We start from the raw sequence: 14,960 nt of genomic DNA, 5'->3' as shown, positions 1-14,960 counted from the left end.
ATAATCCCTGATTCAGAATCAGATCAAGCAAAACTCTGTTACTTCCAGCTCTGAATGGCTCTGACTACATTATCTTCTCGTCCTGTTGTCATAGCTTTCTTTCACAGTATTTGATTGTCTCATCTCCAGAGAGGTTCCTCTACCATTGGTTCCCCTCTTCTAGCCATTCTCCATGAAGCCATTCTTTTTAAAAGGCAAAGAGGCTGATGTCACTCTTGGGAAAGGCTTCATCCCCTTATTCTCAGACCCTTTGTGGAGAACACAAGATCTTCCAGCCCGTTGTTGTTGTTAGGTGCCACTGAGTTGGTTCCCACTCAAAGTGACCCTATGCACAACAGAATGAAACATCGCCTGGGCCTGTGCCATGCTTACAATCGCTGTTATGCCTGAGTCCATTGTTGTAGCCACTGTGTCAACCCACCTCATTGAGGGTCTTCCTCTTTTCCTCTGACCCATTGGTCTGCATTAAGCTCCAGCCACAAGAAACTTCCTGCCCTCCCTGACACCTTTGTGTCTTTGCATGTAGTGTTTACCTGCCCCATTCCCTGTACCGCCCTCCTCTGATTTCCCAAAAGTTCCTGGAGACAGCCCAACCTCATCACCACTTGATTCTCCCTGGCCCATCATTTCTCTTTGTCACTGACCTTCAGAATCATTCCCACCTAGCTTTTTCTGAAGGAAGGTAATGAAGAAGGGGAACCTAAGGAAGCTCTCATAGGTTCCTTTAGACCCCCAAACAGCTCCCCACCCATTCTGCCTTACCCAATGTGGAAACAGCATTGAATTTCAAAGCCTTCATGCCCTTGCCCAGTGGGATGTCTTCCAGAAAACCACTCATTTCCTCAGTCTGAGAAAGTGCCCTTTCCTTGTGCTTCTGTCCATCCTGGGGCTTAACTCTCTCACAGCCATTATTAAACTCTAAACCTGTTGTCTTGGAGTTGACTCTGACTCATGACAACCCCATGTGCATTAGAGGAGAGCTGTGCTCTAGAGAGTTTTCAGTAGCTGAGTTTTTGGATGTAGATCACCAGGCCTTTTTTCCAAGGTGCCTCTGGGTGGACTTGAACCTCCAAGTTTTCAGTTAGTGGCTGAGTGCATTAATTGCACCACCCAGGGACTCTTGTTAAACCTAAATCAAAAAACCAAGTCTGGTACTGTGGATTTGATTCCAACTCACGGCAACCCCATGTGTTGCAGAGTAGAACTGCTCCATGGGGTTTTCTTGGCTATACATCTTTATAGAAGCAGATCAAGGTGGGTTGAAACCACCAACCTTTAAGTTAGTAGACAAGTGCAAACTGCACCACCCAGGGACCTTATTAAACTCTACACCTATTGTTTGTTTGTCCTTATCACCTGTTAGACCTTAACCTACAGGGGGAAGGCCATATGTTTTATTAAGCTTTATATCATCTACCTGGCACAGTGCCCAATTCATAGACAATCAAACATTTGTTGGATGAATCAATAAATCCCTGTCGTCACTCATTCCTCCCTACACACACCAACCACTGAAAATCCAGGGCTGCACACAACACTGGTTACTGGGAGGGACTTACTTTGGAAGGTTCTTATTCTAGGAAAGAGAAACTTTCACATTCCTAGAAATAGCAGGTACTTTCCAGATGGCAGTGGGTTCCAGAACTCCTGCTGTCTTGGATTTTTTCTGCCTAGCAACTGTTGGGGGATGAGAACGCGGAGTTTCTCATGCAGGTAAATAAACCTTTGTTTTGCCCTGCTGCTGCCTTACTGCTCCACCCCATCTACCTCCGAGATTTCACTGCTGCGTAAATGTGCATTTACAGGGAGAGAAGGCTGACTTGATTCCTTGTCCCTGCAAAATGCCCTTTCTCTATTTAGAAAATGAGAGTAACAATTCCTGCACCTCCAACCTTATGGAGTCTGTAGCCCTAGTGGGGAAGTCCCTGTGTGGTGCAAAAAATTAACAGGCTCAACTGCTAACCAAAAGGTTGGAGGTTCAAGTCTACCCATAGGTGCTTGGAAGAAAGGCCTGGCAAGCTACTTCTAAAAATCAGCCATTGAAAACCCCGTGGAGCACAGTTCTACTCTGACACACATGGAGTCACTGTGAGTTGGGATCTACTTGATGGCAACTGGTTTAGCCCTCGTGGAAGATGATCTTTGAAAATGTTTTGTTTGATATCTTCAGCACAATGACACCCATAGGCTCATAATACTTTAAACCTAGAGTGATTCTTAAAAATAATGTACCAGTCAAACCTTATTTTACAGATAAGGAAACTGGCCTGAACCTGCATACCTATTCAGCGTTAGAGCTGGGATGAAAACTTGGACATTCTGATGGGCAGTACAGGAAGATTCAACTGACCTTGAAATCTTAAGATGTCCCAAAAATTTCTTATCTCAGGGGAAAATCCCAGGGAAATGTTGTCTGACAGTCGAAGTATTCAACCCAGATAGTCAAATTCCTACATGGGTGGCTCCGTTTTGGTAACCATAAAAAAAAAACCCATAGTTATTAGTAATTGTGGGTTTCTCCAGAGTTCTTTTCATTCAGTCCCAGCCCACCACCATTTGATTCTCTCCGCCCAGTACTTTCTCCTTTTTGTGACTTAGCTTCATAATCTTTCCCGCTCAGTCATGCTTTACTCTTTCCGAAGGAAGATGTGAATGAAGAAGGAGAACCTTAGGAACGTCTTGTAGGTTTCTTTAGCGCTTCAAACAGCTCCCCACCCTGCCTGCCCTGCCCAGTGTGGAAACAGCATTGGATTTCAAGTCTTTCACGCCCCAGCCCAGTGGAATAGCCACTTGGAGCCCACGTGGCAATCGTGAATCAGGAGGAAGAATGGAGTTGTCAGAATTTTTGGAGACAGGACCAGGGAATGAGAAAAAGACCTTGCCCATGTTTTGGTGCTGAGAGTACTCATTGGAGTCTGGTGCCATCTAGTGGTTCCTAGGAAATACGGGGTTTTGAACTTAAGAGTTCATGGAATCTTATGGACTATAATGATTCTAATAACAATAATCCACTAAACCCACTGCCGTCGAGTCGATTCTGACTCATAGCGACCAAAGTAATTATCATTTATTGAATCCTTACTGTGTGCCGCTGCTGTGTTAAGTTCCTGACATAGTTTTTTATTTTATCTTCAAGATACTCTTGTATGGCAAGTATTACTATCCCTATTCTAAAGATGGAGCCCTGGTGGCAACAGCAATTCAGAGCTTGGCTGCTAATTAAAAAGTCGGTAGTTCAAATCCACCAGCTGCTCCTTGGAAACCCTATGGGGCAGTTCTACTCTGTCCTATACTGTTGCTATGAGTTGGAATTGACTCCACAGCACAGGTTTGATTTTTGTTTATTCTAAAGACGAGAAAATGCAAGTTTGGAAATATTTACTAATTGGGTTACACAGCTAAGAAAAGGTGGACTCTTCTCAGCTTTACAACAAAATTCCTCAGAAGAGTTCTCTATACCCACAGTATCCACATATCCTCCTACTATTGAAAAAAAAATCTTTTTTGAAAAAATTTTGATGAAAGTATACACATCTTTTCCACAGTTTCTACATGTACAATTCAGTGAAGCTGGTTAATTCTTCAAGCTGTGCTACCATTCTCACTAAACTTTTCCAAATTATTCCACCATTATATTAAACTCACTGCTCCCTAAGCTTCCATCCAACATTTCGAGTTGCTGCTGTTAATCTGATCTCACGCAGAGAATTCTTTAAAAGAGCAGAATGTTCAAAGCAGACATAAGTCACTAATTAAGATATTTAAAGGAGCCTTGGTGGTAGGGTGGTTAAGCACTTGGCTGCTAACCAAAAGGCCAGCAGTTCAAACCAACCAGCCACTCTGTGGGAGAAAGATGTGGCAGACGGATTCCATAAAGATTACAGCCTTGGAAACCCTATGGGACAGTTTTACTCTGTCCCATAGGGTCGCTATGAGTTAGAATCTACTCGATGGCAATGGGTGTGTTTTTTATTTATTGGTTCAAAGAAGATTTCTGGGGATAGTTTTGATTTAAGGTTTAAAGTTTAAAAATTATCTCAAGCAATATTTTCAGGGCCTCACCCAGCCTCAATGGCTCTAGAAAGTCTGGATTCCATTGAGAATTTGAAATTATGTTCTGCATTCTCCCCTTTTTGATCAGGATTCTTTTATAGAATCTTTGATCAAAAAAGTTCAGTAACGGTAACTGGGCACCAACCAGTTCTGGTCTCGTGGCAAAGGAGGCAGTTGTTCATGCAGGCAACCAGACATGTATTTGATTTCTTCCTCAGATTCCTGACTTTGGCTTCCTCTGTTGGCTTCAGATGAATGGAAACTAATTCTTATACTTTGGATGGCCACTTGTTAGCTTTTAAAAACCCAGTTGTTACCCAGCAAATTAGGAGGTGGAACAGAAGTACTGAGAAACACTATTAGGCCAGTTGATTGTGATGTCCCTCGAAACAATGGCCTTAAATCTCCAAACCCAGAAAACAAATTCTGTGAGGTGTTTGGTTGTATGTAAGAAGCCTCAACAACTACTTTTTTTTTGGTGAAAATATATATAACACAGCATTTGACAGCTCAGCATTTATTTAAGACCCAAAGCATTAGTAGATATAAAGATGATCATTGCATAATGATAAAAGCAGCAAATCACCCGAACGTTATACTAAAATTGAATCAGTCTGCACCTAGTAACATACCTACAAAATACATAAGGAAAGTACAGACAGAATTACAAGAAGAAATTAATTGACAAATCTATACACCTTTATCTATAATTTATAGATTAAGTAGAAAAATGAATAATGATGTAGAATAAGCTTACTGATGGCCTTGTCAGTAATATCTGGGAGTCAAAAGATATCACTTAAAGCTGACAAATCAAGCAGTAGTATTTACTACATATTTAAGAGTACAAAGATAAACACAAAATGGAAGGAGGAGGGAGAAGATATAAGCTAATTTTTATGTTTGTTCACAATAGAAAACTAATAAGAACTATCTAAAGAAAGAACTATATTATACAAAAATAAAATTATGAGGGTAATCCCAAAATATAAATCCTCCTACGTATTTCAGAAGCTCCAGGTTTAAAAATCACAAAAAAGACATAGTAAAAAACATTTATAAGTAGTATATTTAACAGAAAATAATAATATCCTTAAACTAGACTGAATGTATTTGCCATATTAATAATTGTAAATGGGTTTCACTCATCTATAAAAATAAAGATATTTTATTTTAGATTAGATTCAAAAGAAATATTCTGGTGTTTGCAATATATAAAAGGCCCACCTAAAATCAATTTTGTTTCATTAATTTGTTCAACAAATAAAATGATAGGCAAAGACATAACAAAAAAACGTAAACAGAAAGGAAGCAGAGGTCATGATATTTATTATCAAACGAGATGAAATTCAGGCCAAAAACATGATGTGATTCAAAGAAGGGCACTTTATAGTGCTTAAGTGTAAAATTCATAACAGATATATTGCTGTCATATATATTTAAACTCTGAGTAGCATACAAGCAACTCTCATGGAAATTGCTGCTTAGAAATTAAAGTAGGTACAACCGAAAAGTTGAGAAATGTACTACTAATAAAAAAAACTACTAATAGGATACTTTAATTACCTTTTCTCAGGACTAAACAGATCAAGTGGACAAAAAGTAAGCATGTATCCAGAAGATATTACTAACACAATAAAAAATGGATCTGATGGAGTTAGTTATATTGAACTTTCTTTATTGCAAATAGAGAACACAGCTTTTCAAGTTCCAACAGAACAGACCATGTATTAAGGCACAAAAAAACCTCAATAAATCCCAAAATATAGCAATGATGCAGATATTATTCTCTGACCATAATGGAACAAACAAAGTATTAATAAGAAAATCAGAAAAGATGAAGGCTATTCCACATGAAACTGTTTCTTTCTTAGGCCAGAGAGGGAATAAATAAACTGAAAAATTTCCAGAAAAACGTTTAGTAAAAATTATGTACGAAAACGTTTGGGATATAGCTAAAGTGATGCTCAGAAGCAAATCATGACCTTAATTACTTATACCAATAAAAGGAAAGAATAAAACCAAGTGAATTAAGTGAAAAGAACAGTCAATTAAATAAAGCAGGAGTAGATAATAAAGATGAAAGCAGGTATTGAAGACTTAAAACATTGAAAAACAGTAGAATGAATAAATACAAAAGCTTTTAAATAATTTCAATAAAATAAACCTAATTAAGGAAAAAGCAGAGAAATTGAAAGTAAATAAAATAAGATATGACTAGTTTGTCACACTGTGGGGGCTTGTGTGTTGCTGTGATGCTGGAAGCTATGCCACCGTATTCAGATACCAGCAGGGTTACTCATGGAGGACAGGTTTCAGCTGAGTTTTCAGACTAAGACAGAGTAGGAAGAGGGACCCAGCAGTCTATTTTTGAAAAGCATTAGCCAGTGAAAACGTTATGAATAGCAGCGGAACATTGTCTGATATAGTGCTGGAAGATGAGCCCCTCAGGTTGGAAGGCACTCAAAAGATGAAAGGGGAAGAGCTGCCTCCTCAAAGTAGAGTCGACCTTAATGACGTGGATGGAGTAAAGCTTGCGGGACCTTCATTTGTTGATGTGTCACGACTCAAAATGAGAAGAAGCAGCTGTAAACATCCATTAATAATCAGAACCTGGAATGTACAAGGAAACCCTGGTGGCATAGTGGTTAAGTGCTACGGCTGCTAACCAAGAGGTTGGCAGTTCAAATCCGCCAGGCGCTCCTTGGAAGCTCTATGGGGCAGTTCTACTCTGTCCTATAGGGTTGCTATCAGTTGGAATCGACTCGACAGCAGTGGGTTTTTGGTTTGGAATGTACAAAGTATGAATCTAGGAAAATTGGAAATTGTCAAAAATGAAATGGAATGCATAAACACCGATATCTTAGGCATTAGTGAGCTGAAATGGACTGGTGTTGGCCATTTTGAATCGGACAATCATATAGTCTACCATGCTGGGAATGACAACTCGAAGAGGAATGGTGTTGCATTCATTGTCAAAAAGAACCTTTCAAGATCTATGCTGAAGTACAACGCTGTCAGTGATAGGATAATGTCCATACGCCTATAAGGAAGACCAGTTAATACTACTCAAATTTGCACACCAACCACTAGGGCCAAAGATGAAGAAATAGAAGATTTTATCAGCTGCTGCAGTCTGAAATTGATCGAACATGCAATCAAGATGCATTGATAATTACTGGCGACTGGAATGAGAAAGTTGGAAACAAAGAAGGATCAGGAGTTGGAAAATATGGCCTTGGTGATAGAAACAATGCTGGAGATCGAATGACAGAATTTTGCAATACCGATGACTTCTTCATTGCAAATACCTTCTTTCACCAACATGAATGGCGACTATACACATGGACCTCGCCAGATGGAACACACAGAAATCAAATTGACTACATCTGTGGAAAAAGGCAATGGAAAAGCTCAATATCATCAGTCAGAATAAGGCCAGGGGCCGACTGCGGAACACACCATCAATTGCTCATATGCACTTTCACGCTGAAACTGAAGAAAATCAGAGCAAGTTCATGAGAGCCAAAATATGACCTTGAGTATATCCCACCTGAATTTAGAGACCATCTGAAGAACAGATTTGACGCATTGAACACTAGTGACCGAAGACCACACGAGTTGTGGAATGACATCAAGGACATCATCCATGAAGAAAGCAAGAGGTCACTGAAAAGACAGGAAAGAAAGAAAAGACCAAGGTGGATGTCAGAGGAGACTCGGAAACTTGCTCTTGAGCTTTGAGAAGTTAAAGCAAAAGGAAGAATTGATGAAGTAAAAGAACTGAACAGAAGATTTCAAAGGGCCTCTTGTGAAGACGAAGTAAAGTATTATAATGACATGTGCAAAGAGCTGGAGATGGAAAACCAAAAAGGAAGAACACGCTCGGCATTTCTCAAGCTGAAAGAACTGAAGAAAAAATTCAAGCCTCGAGTTGCAATAGTGAAGGATTCCATGGGGAAAATATTAAACGACGCAGGAAGCATCAAAAGAAGATGGAAGGAATACACAGAGTCTTTATACCGAAAAGAATTAGTCGATATTCAACCATTTCAAGAGGTGGCATGTGATCAGGAGCCAATGGTACTGAAGGAAGAAGACCAAGCTGCTCTGAAGGCATTGACGAAAAACAAGGCTCCAGGAATTGATGGAATATCAACTGAGATGTTTCAACAAATAGGTGCAGCGCTGGAGGTGCTCACTTGTCTATGCCAAGAAATATGGAGGACAACTGATTGGAAGAGAGCCATATTTATGCCTATTCCCAAGAAAGGTGATCCAACCGAATGTGGAAATTATAGAACAATATCATTAATATCGCACACAAGCAAAATTCTGCTGAAGATCATTCAAAAATGGCTGCAGCAGTATATTGACGGGGAACTGCCAGAAATTCAGGCCAGTTTCAGAAGAGGATGTGGAACCAGGGTTATCATTGCTGATGTCAGATGGATCCTGGCTGAAAGCAGAGAATACCAGAAGGATGCTTACTTGTGTTTTATTGATTATGCAAAGGCATTTGACTGTGTGGATCATAACAAACTATGGATAACACTGAGAAGAATGGGAATTCCAGAACACTTAATTGTGCTCTTGAGGAACCTTTACATAGATCAAGAGGCAGTTGTTCAGACAGAACAAGGGGATACTGATTGGTTTAAAGTCAGAAAAGGTGTGCGTCAGGGTTGTGTTCTTTCACCATACCTATTTAATCTGTATGCTGAACAAATAATACGAGAAGCTGGACTATAAGAAGAAGAACAGGGCATCAAGATCGGAGGAAAACTCCCTAACAACCTGTGTTATGCAGATGACACAACCTTGCTTGCTGAAAGTGAAGAGGACTTGAAGCACTTACTAATGAAGATCAAAGACTACAGCCTTCAGTATGGTTTGCAGCTTAACATAAAACAAAAATCCTCACAACTGGACCAGTGAGCAACATCATGATAAATGGAGAAAAGATTGAAGTTGTCAAGGATTTCATTTTACTTGGTTCCACAATCAACAGCCACGGAAGCAGCAGTCAAGAAATCAAAAGACGCATTGCATTGGGCAAATCTGCTGCAAAGGACCTCTTCAAAGTGTTGAAGAGTAAAGATGTCACCCTGAAGACTAAGGTGCGCCTGACCCAAGCCATGGCATTTTCAATCGCATCATATGCATGTGAAAGCTGGACAATGAATAAGGAAGACCAAAGAAGAGTTGACGCCTTTGAATTGTGGTGTTGGTGAAGAATATTGAATATACCATGGACTGCTAAAAGAACGAACAAATCTGTCTTAGAAGAAGTACAACCAGAATGCTCCTTAGAAGCAAGGATGGCGACACTGCATCTTACATACTTTGGACATATTGTCAGGAGGGATCAGTCCCTGGAGAAGGACATCATACTTGGCAGAGTACAGGGTCAGTGGAAAAGAGGAAGTCCCTCAATGAGGTGGATTGACACAGTGGCTGCAACAATGAGCTCAAGCATAACAAGGATTGTAAGGATGACGTAGGACCGGGCAGTGTTTTTTGTTCTGTTGTGCATAGGGTCACCATGAGTCGGAACCAACTTGATGGCACCTAACAACAACAACAACAAAGGGCAAAATTGGAAACCCTGGTGGCATAGTGGCTGAGAGCTACAGCTGCTAACCAAAGGTTCGGCAGTTTGAATCCGCCAGGTGCTCCTTGGGAACTCTATGGGGCAATTCTACTCTGTCCTATAGGGTCACTAGGAGTCGGAATTGACTCGATGGCACTGGGTTTGGTTTTTGGTTTTTTTAGGGCAAAATTATTTCAGCAATAGAGGAAAAGATCATGAGACTATTTTGCAAAAAAAAAAAAAAGAAAACTTAGGTTAAAAGATTAAATCCCTTGAAAGATGTACCCAAACTGACCCCTGTAGAGGCAGAATATCTATACTGGCTGATTTTCATAGAAGAAAGAGAAAGTCTTAAAGAACTAGCCACAGAAAAACTGCAGGTCCAGATATTTTCACAGGAAAATATAATCAAGTCTTTATTATTATTATTATTTACAATATTTCATCGTGTTTTTAGTGAGAGTTTACATAGCAGATGAGGTTCCCTATACAAATTGTTCAGTGATATTAGCTACATTTTTTTACAATGTCTCAACATTCTCTTTAATTGTGTTCTGGTTGTTCCATTTCTAGTACTCTAGTTTCCCTGCCCCCTTATCTTCTCATCTTTGCTCTAGAGCAAGTGCTGACCTTTTGGTCTCATATAGATGGTTTACTAACCGAGCACTGTGCTCACAGGAAATATCCTTTATTCTGTATGCCAATCTCTTATTTCCCTAAAAGGTGACCTCTGGGGATAATTTTGGTATAATCAAATCTTCAAAGAAAAAAGATAATTGCAATCCAAATTAAATGACTCAATAGCATAAAAAAGCATTCTTTTAATAATATAAGGAGAATATTGATGCTAAATTATGACAAATCACAAAAATGAAAACTGTAGATAAATTTTATTTATTATTATCGATGCAAAAACCCTAAATAAAGTCTTGCAAACAGAATGAAGCACAGATTGAAAAAATAATTTGTCAGGATCAAGTTGAGTTTGTTCCGGAACACCTTTGTGAAGTTCATTATATTTATAATTCCAGTGGCTATTTATGAGGAAGAATGAGTTCAACTGAACAAATCAGCAGAACAAAACACCACCAACATGGAATTTTCCAGGGTGAGGTGATGGGCAAAACCATGATTGGAAAATGGTGTCACGTAGTATGTATAAATCAATAGTCTGAATTAGTCCACTCACCCGTATGTCATATCAAAGAAGTGATTGCTGATGACAGCCCATAGCCTTTGATTCCTCTGTTCCAAATGGATTTTTGCTGGGTGGGGTCATGATCTTGCCTTGGACCCCACGTTCCAACCGTTTCTGTCGTTCCTCATATCTCTTCCTTCTTACCTTTCGCTACATGCAACATCTCCCTCAAGTTTGGGACCTCAATCAGCACCGAGGGAGAATTAAGCAAGTGTTTTGAGCTGGCAAAATTTTTAGTCTAGTACAGTCCCTTCATTTAAGCTGAAGCACAACACGTGGTGTTTTCAAAAACTATGCTTTAATTCTCTGTGAAGGAACTCAGATTATTTTTATACCTATTCCAAGGTAACACACAAGGCAGTTTGGATTATGTTTCTGGTGATAGGAGGGAGTAGAAAGAGAAAAAAGAATTTAAAATAACTATTTAGAAAATACATAACAAATTATTTCAATTTTAAAGTCACAAAAACAGCAATTGAAGGAGTATTTGTGTCAGGCAATAGGGGAATAATGATGATTTTATACCAGTCTCAAAAAACAACCACACATATCCACACCCGGCTTCTCTCATTTTCCCCCAGAGAATGGGAAAAGAAAGAGGAAGATGGGTGCAAAATACGGGTTTGAGTGAAAAATTACAGAAAAGCCTGTATCTATATTAGGTAGGGCTCTTGACTGAAGTCAGATAGGAGAAGAAAGATCAAAACATTCCACTTTAGTTTTCAAGCTCATACAAGTAGAAGACAAAAACAGAAATGTGGGAGATGGAACTGGGTCAAGATCTCTCTTTATTAGATGTCTCCCCCAAACTGTATAGTTTTTCTGATAAGCTGGGGAGCCCAGGCCCTTTCACTGTAGTCACTGACAGTGAACACAGAAAATGACTCCAAAAAGATTCTAACTTGATGAATCAGTTGCTTTCTTTTTTAATTCAAGACGTTTCAGAGGCCATTGACAAAGGGAGAAGCCTAGGTTGATAACTGAAGCCTATTCCTTTCTCTTCTTAGTCGCCTTAGCCAGGCTCTATGCCATTCCTTCTCTGCGATGTGTGAGGCCACTGATTTCCTTTTTGTCAGACAGGGTATGAATTCCTGATGGAGATCTGTCCTGGGAGAAGTGGTTATAATAAAATTCTTTAGTTATTTTTCTCTGTTGTGCATCTTCTCATTATAGAGATGCTGAAGGTGTAGGGAAAAAGCACTCCTGGGTTCCCTAGTAAGAAATGGAGGACAATGGAAAGAGCATAGCTTATGGACTTACTATTTATGTGATTCTTGGTTCATTTCTTCACTACTTCATCTGTAAAAGGGAGATAATAATAGTGTATATGGAAAAGGATTATTGTGATTGTCTTATATAGTGCTGTATAACAGAAATACCACAAGTGGGTGGCTTTAACAAACAAATTTATTTTCTCACAGTTTGTCATTGCTATTGTTGTTCTTAGGTGCCATCGAGTTGGTTCCGACCCATAGCGACCCTATGTACAACAGAATGAAACATTGCGTGGTTCTAGGCCATTCTCACAATCATTGTTATGCTTGAGACCATTGTTGCGGCTACTGTGTCAATTCATCTTGTGAATGGTCTTCCTCTTTTTCACAGACCCCCTACTTTACCAAACATGACGTCCTTTTTCAGGGATTGAGCCCTCCTGATAACACATTCAAATTATGTAAGATGAAGTCTTGCCATCCTTGCTTCTAAGGAGCATTCTGGTTGTACTTCTTCAAAGACAGATTTTTAAAAATTTTTCTGGCAATCCACGGTGGATTCAACTTTCTTCACCGACACCATGATTCAAAGGTGTTGTCTTAGCAGCCATCCACTGCTGCTGTAACAGAAATACCACAAGTGGATGGCTTTAACAAAGAGAAGCTTATTCTCTCACAGTCTAGTAGGCTACAAGTCCGAATTCAGGGCACCAGCTCCAGGGGAAGGCTTTCTCTCTCTGTAGGCTCTGAAGGAAGGATGCATCAGTCTTCCCTTGGTCTGGGAGCATCTCAGCACAGGAACCTCAGGTTCAAAGGACGTGCTCTGCTCCTGGCACTGCTTTCTTGGTGGTATGAGGTTCCCACTCTCTGTTAACTTCCCTTTCCTTTTATCTCTTGAGAGAAAAGGTGGTGCAGGCCACACCCCAGGGAAACTTTCTTTACATTGCATCAAAGAGGTGACCTAAGCAAAAGTATTACATCTCACCTTAATCCTTTTAACCACAGAGATTATGACTTATAACACATAGGAAAATCACAAAATGGAAGATAACCCCCCATGGCCTAACCAAGTTAATACACACATTTTTGGGGGGACATAATTCAATCCATGACATTCCACCCTTTGGCCCCCCAAAATTCATGTCCTTGTCACATGTAAAACATATTTGTTCCATCATATCATGGCAAAAGTCTTAACTCAATTCCATGTCTAAAATTCAAAAACTCTTCTTTATCTGTGACATCTAGAATACAAGTTATCTGCTTCCAAAGTACAACAGCAGAACAGGCACAAGCTAGACATTTTCATTATAAATGGGAGAAACTGGAGGGAAAGAAGGAATAAGAGGCAACAAGCAAGTCAGCAGAACACTTTACATTAGCTCTCAAAGCTTTGAAAATAATCCTCTGTTCTCTGAGACAATTTATACAATGACCCTGCTCTCCAGACTCTAGGTATTGGCCACACTCTCCGATTCTGAGTGGCCCTAGGCCCTAGGCTTCAACTCCACCTTCCAGGTCCACTGGGACAGCAGCTCTGTTATCTCGGGTTTAGGTGCGCCATTTTTCTAGTCCATCTGAGTGGCAGCTCCACCCTTAGAAACACCAGAGGCCATGGCTCTACCCTTTGAAACCCCTGAGGTCACAGCCATATCTTTTGAGAGTGAGGCAGCTCAGCTTCTTGTGCTGTCTCTTCAGTTTTTGTTTTCTGGTTTCTTGACCCCTCAGCTCTTCAGGCCTCACGCTTGCATCTCTCCTGCTGGGGCAAGTGTTCAAAACCTCTGTAGCTCCACTGATAAGTGCCTGGAGGCACCCCACTCTGCAAGGAAACCTCTTGTACACAGGCACTCAGCTTTCTGGCTCTGTGGGTCGGCAAGCCTAGTTCTGCCGCTAACTGCCAGGAGGCACCTTACTTCGCCAGGAAGCCTTCTGTGCACAGGTACTCAGCTCTCTCATTCCGTGGGTTGGCTCCAGCGCCATCTTGTGCTGGTCTCCATTCTGCGGCTACCAGTTCTCTGCTGATGTTGCTCTTTTATCAGTTCACAGTTTTAAAACCGCTTTCACATTTTAGGTATCTGTTAGAGAAGTACCCCACTCCTGGTACCAAATTCTTTTAGCCATCTAGTGCTGCTGTAACAGAAATACCACAAGTGGATGGCTCTAACAAAGAGAAGTTTATTCTTTCACAGTCCAGTAGGTTACAAGTCTGAATTCAGGGTGCTGGCTCCAGGAGAAGGCTTTCTCTGTAGGCTCTGAAGGAAGGTCTTTGTGATGCATCAGCGTTCCCTTTGTCTGGGAGCATCTCAGTGCAGGAATCTGAGGTCAAAAGGACACGCTTTGCTCCCAGCTGCTTTCATGGTGGTATGAGGTTTCCACTCTCTGCTAGCTTCCCTTTCCTTTTATCTCTTGAGAGATAAAAGGTGATGCAGGCCTCACCCCAGGGAAACTCCCTTTACATTGGATCAGGGAGGTGACTTGAGCAAGAGTGTTACATCCCACCCTAATTCTTTTAACCACAGACAGAGATTATGATTCATAACACATAGGAAAATCACAAAATGGAGGACAACCTCCCATGGCCTAACCAAGTTAATACACACATTTTTGGGGGGACATAATTCAATCCATGACAGATGTCAATTATTCATTGGTCATCTTTATCCATCACCAAGATTTTGGGTGCATTATGAGCTGACTGAAAACACCATGGCTTGGGTCAGGTGCACCTTAATCATCAAGGGGACATTTTTGCTTTTCAACACTTTAAAAAGGCCTTTTGCAGCAAATTTGCCCAATGCAACGTGTCATTTGATTTCTTGACTGCTGCTTCCATGGGTGTGGATCCATTGTGGATCCAAGTAAATGAAATCTTTGACAACTTCAGCCTTTTCTCTGTTTATCG

Source organism: Elephas maximus, chromosome 1, assembly GCF_024166365.1.
Source record: "Elephas maximus indicus isolate mEleMax1 chromosome 1, mEleMax1 primary haplotype, whole genome shotgun sequence".
NCBI classification, from domain to species: domain Eukaryota; kingdom Metazoa; phylum Chordata; class Mammalia; order Proboscidea; family Elephantidae; genus Elephas; species Elephas maximus.
The sequence above is the reverse complement of the archived record's forward strand: the minus strand, read 5'-3'. Positions refer to the sequence as shown.